Here is a 13,915-nt window from a genome sequence, read left to right on the forward strand (position 1 = left end):
ACTGTGCATTATGCACGGAAGGGATGAGATGTGTTGAATTTAGTCAAGGAAGGGGGATGATGACAGAAGGCTTTGAATATCTGGAGAGAAATCACATAAGCAGGGATTCAGGAGTGGCTGAATTGAATGGCGTGCTAGTGCATGGCATGTTTGGACTGGCACACACCAAGCTCCAAGAGCTAAAGGGCACACAGGAAGAAAGTCTCTACTTCATTTCTGTGTGACTCTTGGTTAAAGATATAATGTATGTGAAAATGGCACATAATGTCTCGTAATTTAGTGTACCTTCTTTTATTTTCTGCTTTCTATTGCTTATTTTTCCCTTGTAATACAATCCCCTTTCATTATAGATGAACTCTTGATTAGGGCACTAGCTAATTGATAGCACATCACCTGTGTTGCCCACAGATGGAATTTTTTTTTTTAATTTTTTTTTCAACGTTTTTTATTTATTTTTGGGACAGAGAGAGACAGAGCATGAACGGGGGAGGGGCAGAGAGAGAGGGAGACACAGAATCGGAAACAGGCTCCAGGCTCTGAGCCATCAGCCCAGAGCCTGACGCGGGGCTCGAACTCACGGACCGTGAGATTGTGACCTGGCTGAAGTCGGACGCTTAACCGACTGCGCCACCCAGGCGCCCCTGGAATTTTTTTTTAATACTAGTTTGGGGATGCCTTTAAAAATCCCTCTTGCTTGGAATGCAAATGCTTCATGTATGAAATATTTTTGTTCATGATCTCCATTATGTACAGCCACATCTGGCTGGTGTTAACATGAAAGAGGTGACGGATGTTGAGTGTTCAAGATCCTCCAAGAGATTTAGATGGTAAGTAATTTCATTAGTGCATAATGACCATAAAACCTAGTTGTTATTGATTTGTCCTCCATGGAGAGATCTACTTTTCTGCCTCATCTCAATCATTATGGTTCATAATGCAGAGATCATTTCAACACTGAGTTGCTAATGCATGCCCTTATAATAATTTGTGTTAGTTCCATCTTTGTATTGACATATAACTAAATTCAGACACTATCACCAAGTAGTTATCAAGGAGATGATAGTGGAGATAGTCACTTATTTTTCAGTAAGATGCAGAGTTAACCTTCCATTTGTACTGTGTTTTATGGTAGTACATCTCTGTCTCCACTGAGCCCTTTCATTTCATTTTGTCTCTATGCCTCTTGAGATCTTAAGTCTTCTATATTAGACTTTATGAGACAAACATCCAACTTCTCTCTGGTTATAACTTTACTCCCAAACTCCAAATGCCTGCTGGCTATTTTCACCCTAAAAATCACATCCCAGAAAGCTCAAAGGGAGGCACTGGTTTTTAGGATACAGAATGAGCTGTGGCTGTATAAGAGTATCCCATAGCCTTGTGCAGAGGAACAAAGCCTCCACAAACTGACCCAGCAGAGAGAGAACTGGTAGAGAGTGCTCTCACCTTTCTCTTCCCACCCAATCACATAAATGGAGAAAGTCAACCCACTTTCAAAGTGAGGTCTTGCTCTTGCATGCCCCTGTCTTACTTTGGCAATCACTAGCATCAGAGTCAAACAGGCTCCGTGCCTTGATATTATTTTTAACTCTTCCTCCCCCATTTTTACATCTAGTCAGCTGTATATCTAATAGTTACCTCTCCACTTGTCAGTCTCTATTGTTTCCTAAACATGGCCCTTCTCTGTTCTTACCACCATGATCGCAGTTCCATTGCCTCTTCTTTAGCTTAATGCGAGTGCTTCTTAATGGGTTTCCCTACATCCATTACGTACCCTCTCCAGTCTGTCTTACACACAGCTGATGGATCAGTGTTTCTGAATTATAGACATGATTCCCTAATTCCCATTACAAGACATTTAGTGGTACCCACTTGCTGTGGGATTGTGCTGGATATTTTCTATACCCTTCCAGATCCACCCTACCCTTCTCCACTTTGCTTTGTACTCTGGGAATCAGACTCAGATGGACTGCATCAATGGGTCCTTTGCCATCTGGCTTCTTGTTGGCTTTTGCTTCTTGCAGCAGCTAGCCGAGGGGTGTGAGTCAGTACCTTAACCTTATCCATGCCCTGTAAATGGTCCCTTTTCAAAACTCCCTTTTCAAAAACTCCTTTTTGAATGCACCATCTGTTTTCTGCTAGGTCTTAGACAAGGATAATAAATGAAAGAAAACTCCTTAGTGAAGCATGAAAGGCCCTCCATATCTAGGTACCATCCAACCTTTCTATTTTGGTTTCTTTTCCTAGCTTGGCAGACCTTAAATCCCATTCAAAATGAAATAGTTCCCATTCCACGTACCTATTCAAGCTCTGCTGCTTTGGTGCCTTTACATCCAGGGTGTGCTGGTAAAAGTTTGACAGCCAGCTTTCCAAAAAGATAAGTTCTGATTTGTAGTGTTCACCAATTCCTGTGGTGTAAATACACCCAACCAGGACCAGTTTTTAAGTGACTAACACGATGTTTCTGAACGTGGATTTGGAAAGAAATGCTCACAATTGATTCAGGACACCACTGCTTTGCACACACCTTCCCCTTCAGCAAGGATGCCCTGTTTCCTACCCCATGACCCCCCAGGCCTTACACAGAATTGCTGCTCAGTAAGCCATTCTGGTTGATTTCTGTCACTCCTGTGGGCATTTGGAATGGTACTGAATCACGAGCCATGCTGATGGTAATAATTCTTAATCTTGAGGGCTGACATGGGTGCTAGTTAGATTTTTGAGACTTAAAAGCCCTGAAGCAAAAATAAGCTGTGTATTTTATGCCAAGTTGCCAAAGCTTACTACTTAAAGTTGCTTAATGCTCCAAGAAATTGATTCTCATTTGCTGGTCTTGTTTTCAAATGTGGTCTTCATTATCCTCATTTAAATATAATTTGAAGTAATAAACCACCATTTAAATAGATTTCCTTTCTATTATAATAATTTGAGCATTCCACAATTTAAATTGTGTCCTCTTAAAGCTAAAACTCTACAGAAAACTTTTAAGGTGCATGTTAGTCCTAGATGGAAAAGATTGCACTGCAATTTATTGAAATTGTATTTTCTTAAGAAATAGGCTTTTTGTGTCATCTACCTTTCTAAGAGATAACTTTAATTTTATTTCATTAACAAGATGATTCCTGTAGTTAAAGTTTTAAAAAAATAACTGCAATTTCTATTAGAAAACTAGGAGGTAAAATAATAAAGATGATCTTTTAATATGTGTTATGTTAATCATTTATGTTTTAATGGTTATAAATGCCAATATGGATATTCAACAAAAATCATTCTATTTTTACTTTCAATTTAACAAAACACGTGAATTGAAGAAAGACTATAGAAAGCGTTATGATTTATAATGCCTGCTGGCATTTTAATGTTCTCAGCTGTTCTTTTGCACCATTTGATTACACAAAGCCTAAACTGTGTAATTAAGGACCATCCCACTAATGTGCTCTGGTGGATTTATGGCGTCCAGGTCATGAACGATCTGAGCACTTTGAATATTGGACCATTAGTTTCAAATGCATACTAACATAGGGGAACATGCTGGCATCAAGAAGAACCTATAATAAGAAGCAATTTCAAATTCAGGGAGGTAGCTTTCACCTGATTTTCATTTACCAAAACAATTGAAAAACCTTGATTACCAGAAATTCTAATTAACTGGAATTTTTTCCTCTGGAGTGCACTTCTAGGAGAAAAGGGAAAATTGTAAGAAAATAAGTTAATAATCAAGACTTTACACTTGGGGAAAAAAAAAGGATTTCCAATAGGAGTTCATTATCAGGGTTTAAAGGAAAATGCCTTAAAGAAACCTAAAGTACAACTACCTTTATCAAAGACAAGAAAATGGATACTAAAGATTGAAACTAAAAGATTTCTAGGAAACCTTCAGCTACCCAGAAAATTAAATGTGCAAATTCCCTGAGCTTAATCTTCCAGCTAACCCAGGTTTTACTCTTCAGGTTAGTTTTCTTGTGTGTACTTAAGAGAATGCTGTATGCACTCAGAATCTTTCTGGAGATCCAATAAAACAATTGAAGCAGGTAGTATCACAGAAAAGGCTCTGACTTCAGCACATGACAAACTGGCATTTAATCTCTGCTCTTTGACCAATTAGCTGTGGGAATTTTGATAGGTCACTTAATCTCTGAGCCCTGAAGTCATGTGTAAAATCAGAATATTCACATCTACCTCCATTGGGTGCTGTGAGGACATAAAGCACTTTGTCTGGCACTGCCCCTTTTGTTAGTATCCTCTCTCTATCCTTGTCTTTTGGCAATTGTGACACTCTCTCAGAGAACAACTGCAGCCTTTCAGAGAGAAGGTTTAAATAGGCAGGCACACTTTTTACTATATTCATTCTCTCCCGATGATGAAAAAAAATCAAGTTCTTTAACTCCTTTATTAGAACAGTCATATAAAAAGAATTGAGAGAAGCAACTTGACACCAAGTTTATTTTCAGAGTTCAGGGACAGATGGCTTTATTTTCCTTCTTTAAAAGAGATGACATTCAGTAGAGATACAACATACTTGAGGTCTATCAAGTCTAAGGGCAAATACTGTCATTTACCCGAACAGGGCTGTCTTTAACCTTGAGTAGCAAGAACTTTAAAGCTAAATATATGTACATTTCCATGTATCAGTCTCCACATTTTAAAAGAACATTTTAATGTGGAAGGAATATGTTTTTGACATTTTCTTAGTCTAATGCTTGAAGAGCGCTTAGTCTCCTAATTGGCAAATACTAAGCAGTCAGACTCTTCAGAGAAATACCAATAGATCAGAGCTAAAAGTATAGCCTCCCATCTTAAGGACACTGGATATTTTATTTTTTTAAGTAAAAATTTCATTAAAATATCAGATTAATAAAGATTATTAGTGGATTAAAAAATATAACAAAAGATGGTATAGAACTCTTTCTGAGCAAAGAAAAACCATAAATATTCTGAAAATGATGCAAACATGTTTGCCATTTTCTTGATGAGAAGCTATTTTCAGTATTATGAACTAAACTTTAATTTGGTCTGGAAGCAAAAGCAAATCTAGTATAATTTAATGGAACTGCTTTGCTGGGTTAGCATCCAAAACTCTTTGGTATTGGTATTAGCAGGCTACAGATTGGCACTTTGAGTACCAACTAGGACAAGTCTGGTTTTTCACGGGTCTATCTGTAGTTCTGAATGTATAATCAAGAACCATTGTAGCAACTGGCTCCTTATGACACGTTTATTAACGTGGCATGGTGAAATCTATGTCTGCAGTGAAAATACTAAGCAATATACTGTGAAGTACTTAAAAAGAAGTAATGAAACTGAGCCTTCTAGGCATATTAAGGCTGCCAAACTGAAGATTTTACATTTATTTAACATTTAATCATGTCGGTAATTACAAAGCAATTATTTCATATAGACCTATTATGGGAGGAGAATTAAAATAATTTGTAAAAAGAATAAAAGTAATTGATTTCATGGTAGTTTTTATATCACTACACTTGCTGGTACTAAAAAGGAGCAATAAAAATAGTCCAGTTGTTCGTTCATGTTTTGTTCTGTTTAGCCTTCTGTCACTTTCTCAGTTCAATAATGTTAAATTGCTACTTTATGATTCCAGCTATGCAAATAGCTAATTTCTTACAAAGAAAGAAAACGATTCAAACTTTCTTGATCCTACAAGTGATTTGAACACAAAACAAAATTTTTCTCCCGGTCCTACTTTGGCTGTCATGGAATCTCATGTATGTTTTGTTTTATTTTATTTTATTTTATTTTATTTCATTTCATTTATTTCATTTCATCTCATTTCATTTCATTTATTTTTTGAATCTTGGGTTTTTTAAAAGGGATTTGAAAGACCATAGGTTCAAGAATCTTTTAAACTGTATCTGGTGCATGACTTTTTTAATGTTTATTTATTTTTGAGAGAGAGAGAGACAGAGACAGAGAGAGAGAGAAAGAAAACATGAGTGGGGAGGGGCAGAGAGAGAGGGAGAAAGAGGATCTTTGACAGCAGAGAGCCCAATGAGGGACTCACACTATGAACTGCAAGATCATGACTTGAGCCAAAGTTGGTCGCTTAACTGACTGAGCCACCGAGACACTCCAGGTGTGTATGACTTTTAAAATATTGAAGGAAAAATTATTTTGGCAAAGAGCTGAGACAGTTCATAAAAAGTATTAGTCTTGCTTGCTAAGTCCTAAAAGAAGAAGCTGCAAAGATCATTAACTGCTTTTAAAATTAAGAAAAGCGTATGTTACTATCCATAAGATTACAGGCAATGGTAGAAAACATCTCCTTTCATAATCAATTCTTACGTGTAGTAGGTATGCAGTAGGGAGAAAAAGGATAAGGAGAGTCAGCACCTTAAGTATTTAATACAATAAGCATTGAAATAAAAAATAATTGCAGTAGTTGATACACACAGAGCACTGTATTGCTTTCCTAGAAGTACTGCAACAAAGTACCAAAAATTGGTTGGCTTAAACAAGAGAAATATATTGTTTCACGGCCCAAAAGTTTTAAATTCCATTTCTGATTCACACCAGCCACATTTCAAGTACTCAGTTGCTTCAGTAACTACCCTGTAGGGCGATGTCAACACAGAACATTTCTTTCTTCGCAGTGTTGTAGTGGCAAATGCTGATGGAGCCAGCTCAGGTTGGCAACTCTCTGCTCTCCTTCCCAAGGATCCACACATCTGCTCACTCACCCCTCCCTTTTGACAAGTACCTTCCTTTATGGAGTCGCTTGGGTAGTTGTCTTCTTGTCTCCCTACAGGATTATAAACTCTTCAGTGACAGGGTCTGGTCTTTCTGGCCCTGTGACACCGTAAACACGCAATCAGTATTTAATTACTCTAATTAAATTAGGCACTAGTTTATGGGATCTATTTTGCATTTAGTCTGAACCTAGATTTCATCAGAGTGTGGAGAAAAGAATGAATGAGAGAGCAGGTTTTTCCCAAGTCACAAGGATTAGGATGTATGGGGAGCAGATATGTTCTAAATGGTAAGGGTTTTGGTTTTGTTTTATTTTTGTCTTGTTTTGTTTTGTATCACCCTGGATATAGAAGAGACCCAGTAGGACTTTATTTGCAAGCTTAAAATTACTGTTATGTTTAGGTACCTGGAAAGCACATTTTCACTGATTCAGTTATTTTATTTATTTATTTATTGAGTGCCTGCGAGGTAGATGCCAAGCCAGTGCCTGGCCCTGGATGACTCATTGTGAACAAAACAGAAACAGGGCCTGCCCTGTGATACTTATTCTAGTTCTAGCAGATTAACATTTTGGCAAGGACTCCCCCTGCCCAGACAGGCTGGGATGGGAGGAGTATGATCTAGGCTCTGGCCTCAGATGCCTGCCATCACATAGAACCTCCACCACTCTCCTGGCTCAAAGACCTTCATTATTCATTATTCCTACGTCTCCATCTCATCACTGGGGAAAATAGGGGGGAAATGGTTCCCACCTCGTGGGGTTGTGAGCATTAAGTAATTTATGTGAAGTGCTCCATGCAGTGCACGTTGCATAGTAAGAGCTAAGTGCTGTTAGTAAGTACTAACTGTTATTATTCTCATGACTACTACCCAGCCAGAATGACCCTGCAATGAACATTAAATATAAAAGAGAGAGAGAGAGAGAAGTGTTTATATGGCTAGAAAATACTTCATTATTTGGAAAGGATGTTTCCTGTCTTTCTTGGCCTAACAATATAATTCCCTTTGCTTACTATTTATATTTTGTACCCAGAGTAACTAAGATTGAAATGTGTTGCTAAATGCCCATTGTTTCTTGGTGAAAGATCTTATTCATTTGGGACACTTCTTTCCAAGACAATCAGGAACAGAAATGCTTTGGGGGTCATTCAACCTCTTAGAGAGGTATGCACTTTTTAACATAGTTGCAAAGGAGAATCCTTTAAAGAGGCTTACCATTAAACTGCAAAATTGAAATCCTAAGTAACTAGCATGCAAAGATTTAATTAGCATGGTCTCATTAAAATAAATGTGTGACTTTTCTCTTCCAAAAATGACATTGCCTTTGAAAATACTTCCTGGAAATGAGTTAGGAAAAGGGGGGATTAAAGTTTGAAGGCAGTCATGTGATTCTTGGGGAGTTTGTAGTTACAGGTCTTTCTGAGCCCTACCCATTGTTGCTGGAGGACACCTGCTTATGTACCTGAATATCATATTCAAACAAAATAAAATAAAAATCTTGGACCTACCAGATTCTCCCATAAAATTCAATGTAGACCAAACTGCAGAAATCTTCTTGTGCTTTTGCTTTGTTATTTCTCATATTATAGAAATCTATTCTATTATTACCTGAAGGACAGAGGATGTCTCAGTGGTAACCAAGCTATTTGACAGAGAGGAACCATCCCTAAATGTTCACTATGATTTGTTAAACTCTAATCATTCAGGAAGACTCTGCATTGCTTTCAAGAGCTATAAATGCTCCCAGCCACACAGTCTATACTATACTTCTGATACTTCATTGACAGTCCCATTTATCGATTCAAAATTGGGAGTTCTTTGGGAGCCTGGGTAACATGTGGGAGATAGTGTTTAGGGCACAGGCTTTAAAGCTAGGCTGTCTCTGAGTCCTGTTCCATCACTGTCTAGCTATATGTCTTGGGCAAGTTACTATTTCAATGCATGGTTTCCTCTGTGTGGAAGGGACAAACAGTTTACCTCTCAGGGATGTTATGAGGAAAGCACCAAATGAGGGTTGGGTTTGGAAAGAAAGAAGGAAGGATGGAAGGAAGGAAGGATGAAAGGAAGGAAGGGAGGGAGGGAGGGAGGGAGGGAGGAAGGGAGGGGCAAAGGGAGTGAGAGAGAGAAAGGGAGGAAAGAAGGAAGGAAAGAGAAGGAAAGATTGGGGGTAAAAAGAGAAAGAATGGAAGGGAGGAAGGAAAGAAAGTATGATGGAAGGGAGGGAGGGAGGTAAGGAAATCTGTTCCAGATAGTTCTCAAGAAAACCATTAATTTCTTTGTTGGAAGAGCAAACATTAACTTACATTTTTAGCACATGACTCTAGTTTTCTAAGTTGAGAACTCCAAAGGAAATTTATGATTGTTGAGATTCTACTATGTATCAGCTGCAGCTCAAGACTTGTACTCTCATCTAATCTGCACAGCACCCACATGAGGCAGGTATATAACCATGTCCTTCTAACAGATGAGGAAACCAAGACTCCGAGGGGTGGACAGTTTATCCAAGGCACCATAGGTAGTACCAGGATATGGACTTAGCTCTGTCTGCCTCTTGAGACCATAACTTTTCTTAAAAAAAAAAAAATACTAAACATAGAATTTTTTTTTAAGCCATGATCAAGTGTCTTGCTCTCAACCATAAGGAGTGCTGCCTACATGGGCGCCTTTAAAAGTAGAAATGCAGAAAAGAATCATCAAATGCCTAAAATCCTGGAGCTGGAGAAGCCCTAAGACATCATCTAGATTTAGCCCAACCTCAACACTTACAGGTAGGGAAGATAGACAGCATGATCTGAGTTGGTGGGAAATGAGGACCCCCTAACTCTTGGTTCATTACTTCAGTCTCTCTACCATATTGCTTCTCAAACTACCTGACAATCAGATAGGGGTTCTGAGCTAGATAGCTTTAGGGCATGAGCCCTATGTCCTTGACTTGCTATCTTATTCAAGATCTTGGAACAAAGTGAAAAGCAGGGATGATACACTTTACACCATACACATATAGTCACTCACTATAGCTATTAATACATAGTAAATCTTTCATTAAGTAAGTCTGTTACTAAAGTTAGCTACATTTATACTCATGAGGCCTCTTCTATCTTGAATGCCCATTTCCAATTCCTACTAATTGTTCAAATACACTTTACATTTCCTACACTTGAATTTCTATGCCCTTACAGAGTGTGCAAAACATTATCCATTATCAAATTAAGAGAAGCTTAATATATGCATTCTAAAAATTATACTTGTGATTTGGCCATGCTTATGTAGAATAGGTCAACTATGATCAATTCACTGCCACGTTAAAAAAAAAAAAACCCATGAACATGATTAAGCTGACCTGACTTAATTTTTTGAAATAAGTTAGGCATCGGCATGATTGATTGAGCTATCCCTGATCTACCTAATCAAAGGTCAAGATGGAGGTTATTAAACAAGCTATTTCACTCTCCCTAAATTGAATGATGTTTTCTTATGCTTCTAATAAATGATAATTGATTATGGAGCAGTAGAGGCTAACATCCTTCAAAGAGTTTTAGTTCCTGCCCAAGTGATCAAGAATATAAATTTCAACTAACCCTACACTAAGTGAAGCAGTGTGGGGTTCTGTAGTGTAAAGGATTGTGCATTTGGAGAGTAGAAATGGAGTCAAGTTGGCTTTGGAATATGTGACCTCACCTCTCTGAGGTACCTTCTATAAAATGAGAAGTTGTTTTAGATGTGCTAGGTGATCTCTAAGGCCTTTTCTAACTTTCACAGCTTGTATTTCTCTTATTTCACAGGGAGGCTAGCTTGTTTGCCTTTGATCAGTTGAAGCCAATTAAGAATCTGGAGTAGATGTTCTTCCCAAGGCTTCTTCCACAAGCACCTTTCCTTACCATGCCAAGCCACCAACTTGGATTTGGATTCATGCCTGCTGGCTGTGTCTGGGCTTTTGGCTTTTTAATTTCCTTCCTTCCTCCCTTCCTTCCTCCCTTCCTTCCTTCCTTCCTTCCTTCCTTCCTTCCTTCCTTCCTTCCTTCCTCTCTTCCTTCCTTCCTTTCCTTTCCTTTCTTTTCATTTCCTTTCCTCCCTCCCTCCCTTCCTCCCTCCCTCCTTTCTTTCTGTTTTTTCTTTTCTTTTCTTTTCTTTTCTTTTCTTTTCTTTTCTTTTCTTTCTTTCTTTCCTTCCTTCCTTCCTTCCTTCCTTCCTTCCTGTCTCCCTTCCTTCCTGTCTCTCTTCCTTTCCTTTCCTTTCCTTTCCTCCCTCCTTTCTCTCTCTCTTTTCTTTTTTCTTTCTTTCTTTCTTTCTTTCTTTCTTTCTTTCTTTCTTTCTTTCTTTCCTTCCTTCCTTCCTTCCTTCCTTCCTTCCTTCCTTCCTTCTAAACTTTCTTTTGTAATTTTTCAGTCCATCTAGTCCAGCCTTGCTCTGTTTACCGTGCCTGGCCAAACCTCCTGCAAGGGCTAATGTGCTGTCCATGCCTAGTCCTCTTAGGAGCTGAATGAATTGTGACCCCAGCTTCAATGCTTAGCTTGGAGACCAGCTGCGCCTTTGGGTTTTTCCCAGAGATGTTGGCCGACACTGCACCTGCAGTGTGATGGATTTGCCCTGGCCCAAAAGAGGAAGGAAAATGAGGGGGAATCAAAAGATCACTTGTGTACATCCTCTTCTTTGCACAGTAGTGCATTTGTACCACCCAAGTGTACCAGAGAATTTTTGAGACTTTATTAAGTAATAATAATAATAAATACAAGAAAGGAAAGAAAAAGAAAATAAAATAAAACTAGAGAAAGGACAATCAAACTTTTCTCTGGGAACCAGGAAAACCATAAATATTTAAAGTGGTCAGATTAGGAAATGCTGAATTAGGGATCAAGGGGTTTGGGTTTTATTTTGTTTCTCTGCCAATTAACTAGGTCATCTTGGATCACTTAGGGGACCTTTAAGGTTCTGCCTTCCTTTAAAAGTAGGTCTTCCAAAAGAAAGGAGTATAAAATGAATTTTTCTAAATGCCATCCTTTTTTTTAAACTGCTCAAGTTTTCTTCAGAGCAAAGATTCACACTGTAATATAGTGAACCTCTAATTATAGGCTTTCACATGTGGAGTATTTGCCAGTAATATTTTAAAGTTGATATTTAATCATCTACTTATCAAATACTCCTATTAGCTTAGCATTATAACTGATATGATGCTTATTACATTTATATGTATTTCAGAGGTTGCAAACTGGCCACAGGCCACAAAAGGCCTTGGAAAGCAGATGGTTTTTGTTTGGCCTGCATAGTTAACATTTTTGGATGTCTTTGGAGTGCAGGCACACTCCAGCTTTTTACATGACTGTGTTAGATTCAGTTGACTTCACCTACCTAGCCCCTGAAAGCACTGGAGTTTGAGAGCCTTGGCATAATCAAACTTGCTGCATCTCAGAAAATGGCTAGAAGGAATTTTCCATGACACCAGGAGAATGGGTTGGTAAGATGACTTCTTGAGGTGTTTCTTAGCCTGGGAAGCTGTGACTTCCTTTCCTCTCAACCTACTTACTGTAAGATAAATAAAATAGAACACAAAGTTACTAGACTCTTTCAAGGTCACCTAGGAAATTGGTGGTGAAGCCAAAATTAAGAATCTCTTCCCTGGTGTCCTCATTCTGTTGCTTGGCCTACTCAGACATGCTGCTGCACTGCTTGCTGATGAATAATGTGGGCTCTCAGGAACAGTTCCTTATGCAAAAGAGCTTCACCAAGCTCCATTATGTCCTTGCAAGGGGATAGACTTTATTGTTTCCTTAATGCATTATGGAGACTATTATAGCTCTTCCTCCCATACGAACCCTCCATCTGTGATCACTAACACACACTACAGGGTGTTTTGCTTGGGATAATGTGTGAACAAGGAACATGATTTTGGGAAATGGTTGGAGAAAGAAATCTAAGATTCAGAAAGGGCCAGGGACCAGACAAAAGTCCAAGAAACTAATGTCTTTAAAAATAGTTCATGCAGGGATGCCTGGCTGGCTTAGTCAGTAGAGCACACAGCTCTTGATCTCAGACTCATGTGTTCAAGCCCCATGCTGAGTGTAGAGATTACTTTTAAAAAATGATTAAAAAAATTAAAAATAGTCCATGCAGTTTCAATATTCAGAACGTATTTGCAATGCCTTATTTCCTTCCCAAGGAAGATGAAATATACCCTCCATAAAGAATTTGCTGTGATCATTCTGTCTCTCTTTCTCTCTCTCTCTCTCACTCTCTCTCTCTCTCTCTCTCTTTCTCTTTCTCTCTCTTTCTCTCTGTCTCTGGCCAGGCTGTTTTCAGAACTCGTAGTTGCTGATGTTACAAAAGGTACCCTGTATTGATTTCAACTACCTACTCCTTTCTTTCATACTCAAACCCATTAAAAAGACTCAGATCCAATGAGACATCAAACCTGTAAATAGTAATGTGTAACATCTATCAGGCACTCGCTATGTGGCAGGCCCTCTGCCAAAAGCTTTACATTTAACTTGTCATTCTAATTCTCTCACCACCCTTGCAAAGTAGGTTTTATGATCTTCATTTTCTAAAAAAAAGTTAACTGAGACTCAGAAAGAAAGCTTCAATAACTTGCCCAAGGTCACAGAACTGAATTTGAAACCAGGTTTGTCTCCAGAAGCCACACTCTTAACTCTATTGCTAAACTCCTCTTTCAAAAAGCTAATATAGCCTTTTGAGCCTAACAATCAGCCATGTGCACCTGAAGCAAAGTCATGCTGGCCTTCCACACAGGGAAATTACCTTTGGGAGGTCAATCCAGTGAATGGAGTCTACCTAGCTCTACCTTGCTCCCCTCCCCCCACAAGAGTGGCTACAGGGAGAATTTATAAGGAGACAATGTATTTTTTAACCAGAAGGAAAGCTTCATTGAACAAAAATCCCATTGTCCTATTATTAAGCCATGCCCAAAAGAAGATAAGCAAATTTGAATGCTGCATTAGCTCTGGATCTATTTGGGGACCAATAGAGCTAAAAAATGATTTCTTTAAACATTACATATACAGTGTGAATTTGACCACCAAAGAAAGTGTACATAAATGCACATGTCCTAAGAGGGCATTTTCATTTTCTAGGGGATCAAAAATTAAGCTTTTTATTGCTGTGACTACTGTCTATAAAATGATGTTAATTTCTAGGTTGGAGGTTTGTATTTCATAATTTGCTTGCTTACATAGGGTTTTAATTTAGCACAGGGCCA

Source organism: Lynx rufus, unplaced genomic scaffold (genome assembly GCF_022079265.1).
Source record: "Lynx rufus isolate CCGP_SWC_20201006 ecotype Redwood Valley unplaced genomic scaffold, mLynRuf1.p SCAF_4, whole genome shotgun sequence".
Lineage (NCBI taxonomy): Eukaryota > Metazoa > Chordata > Mammalia > Carnivora > Felidae > Lynx > Lynx rufus.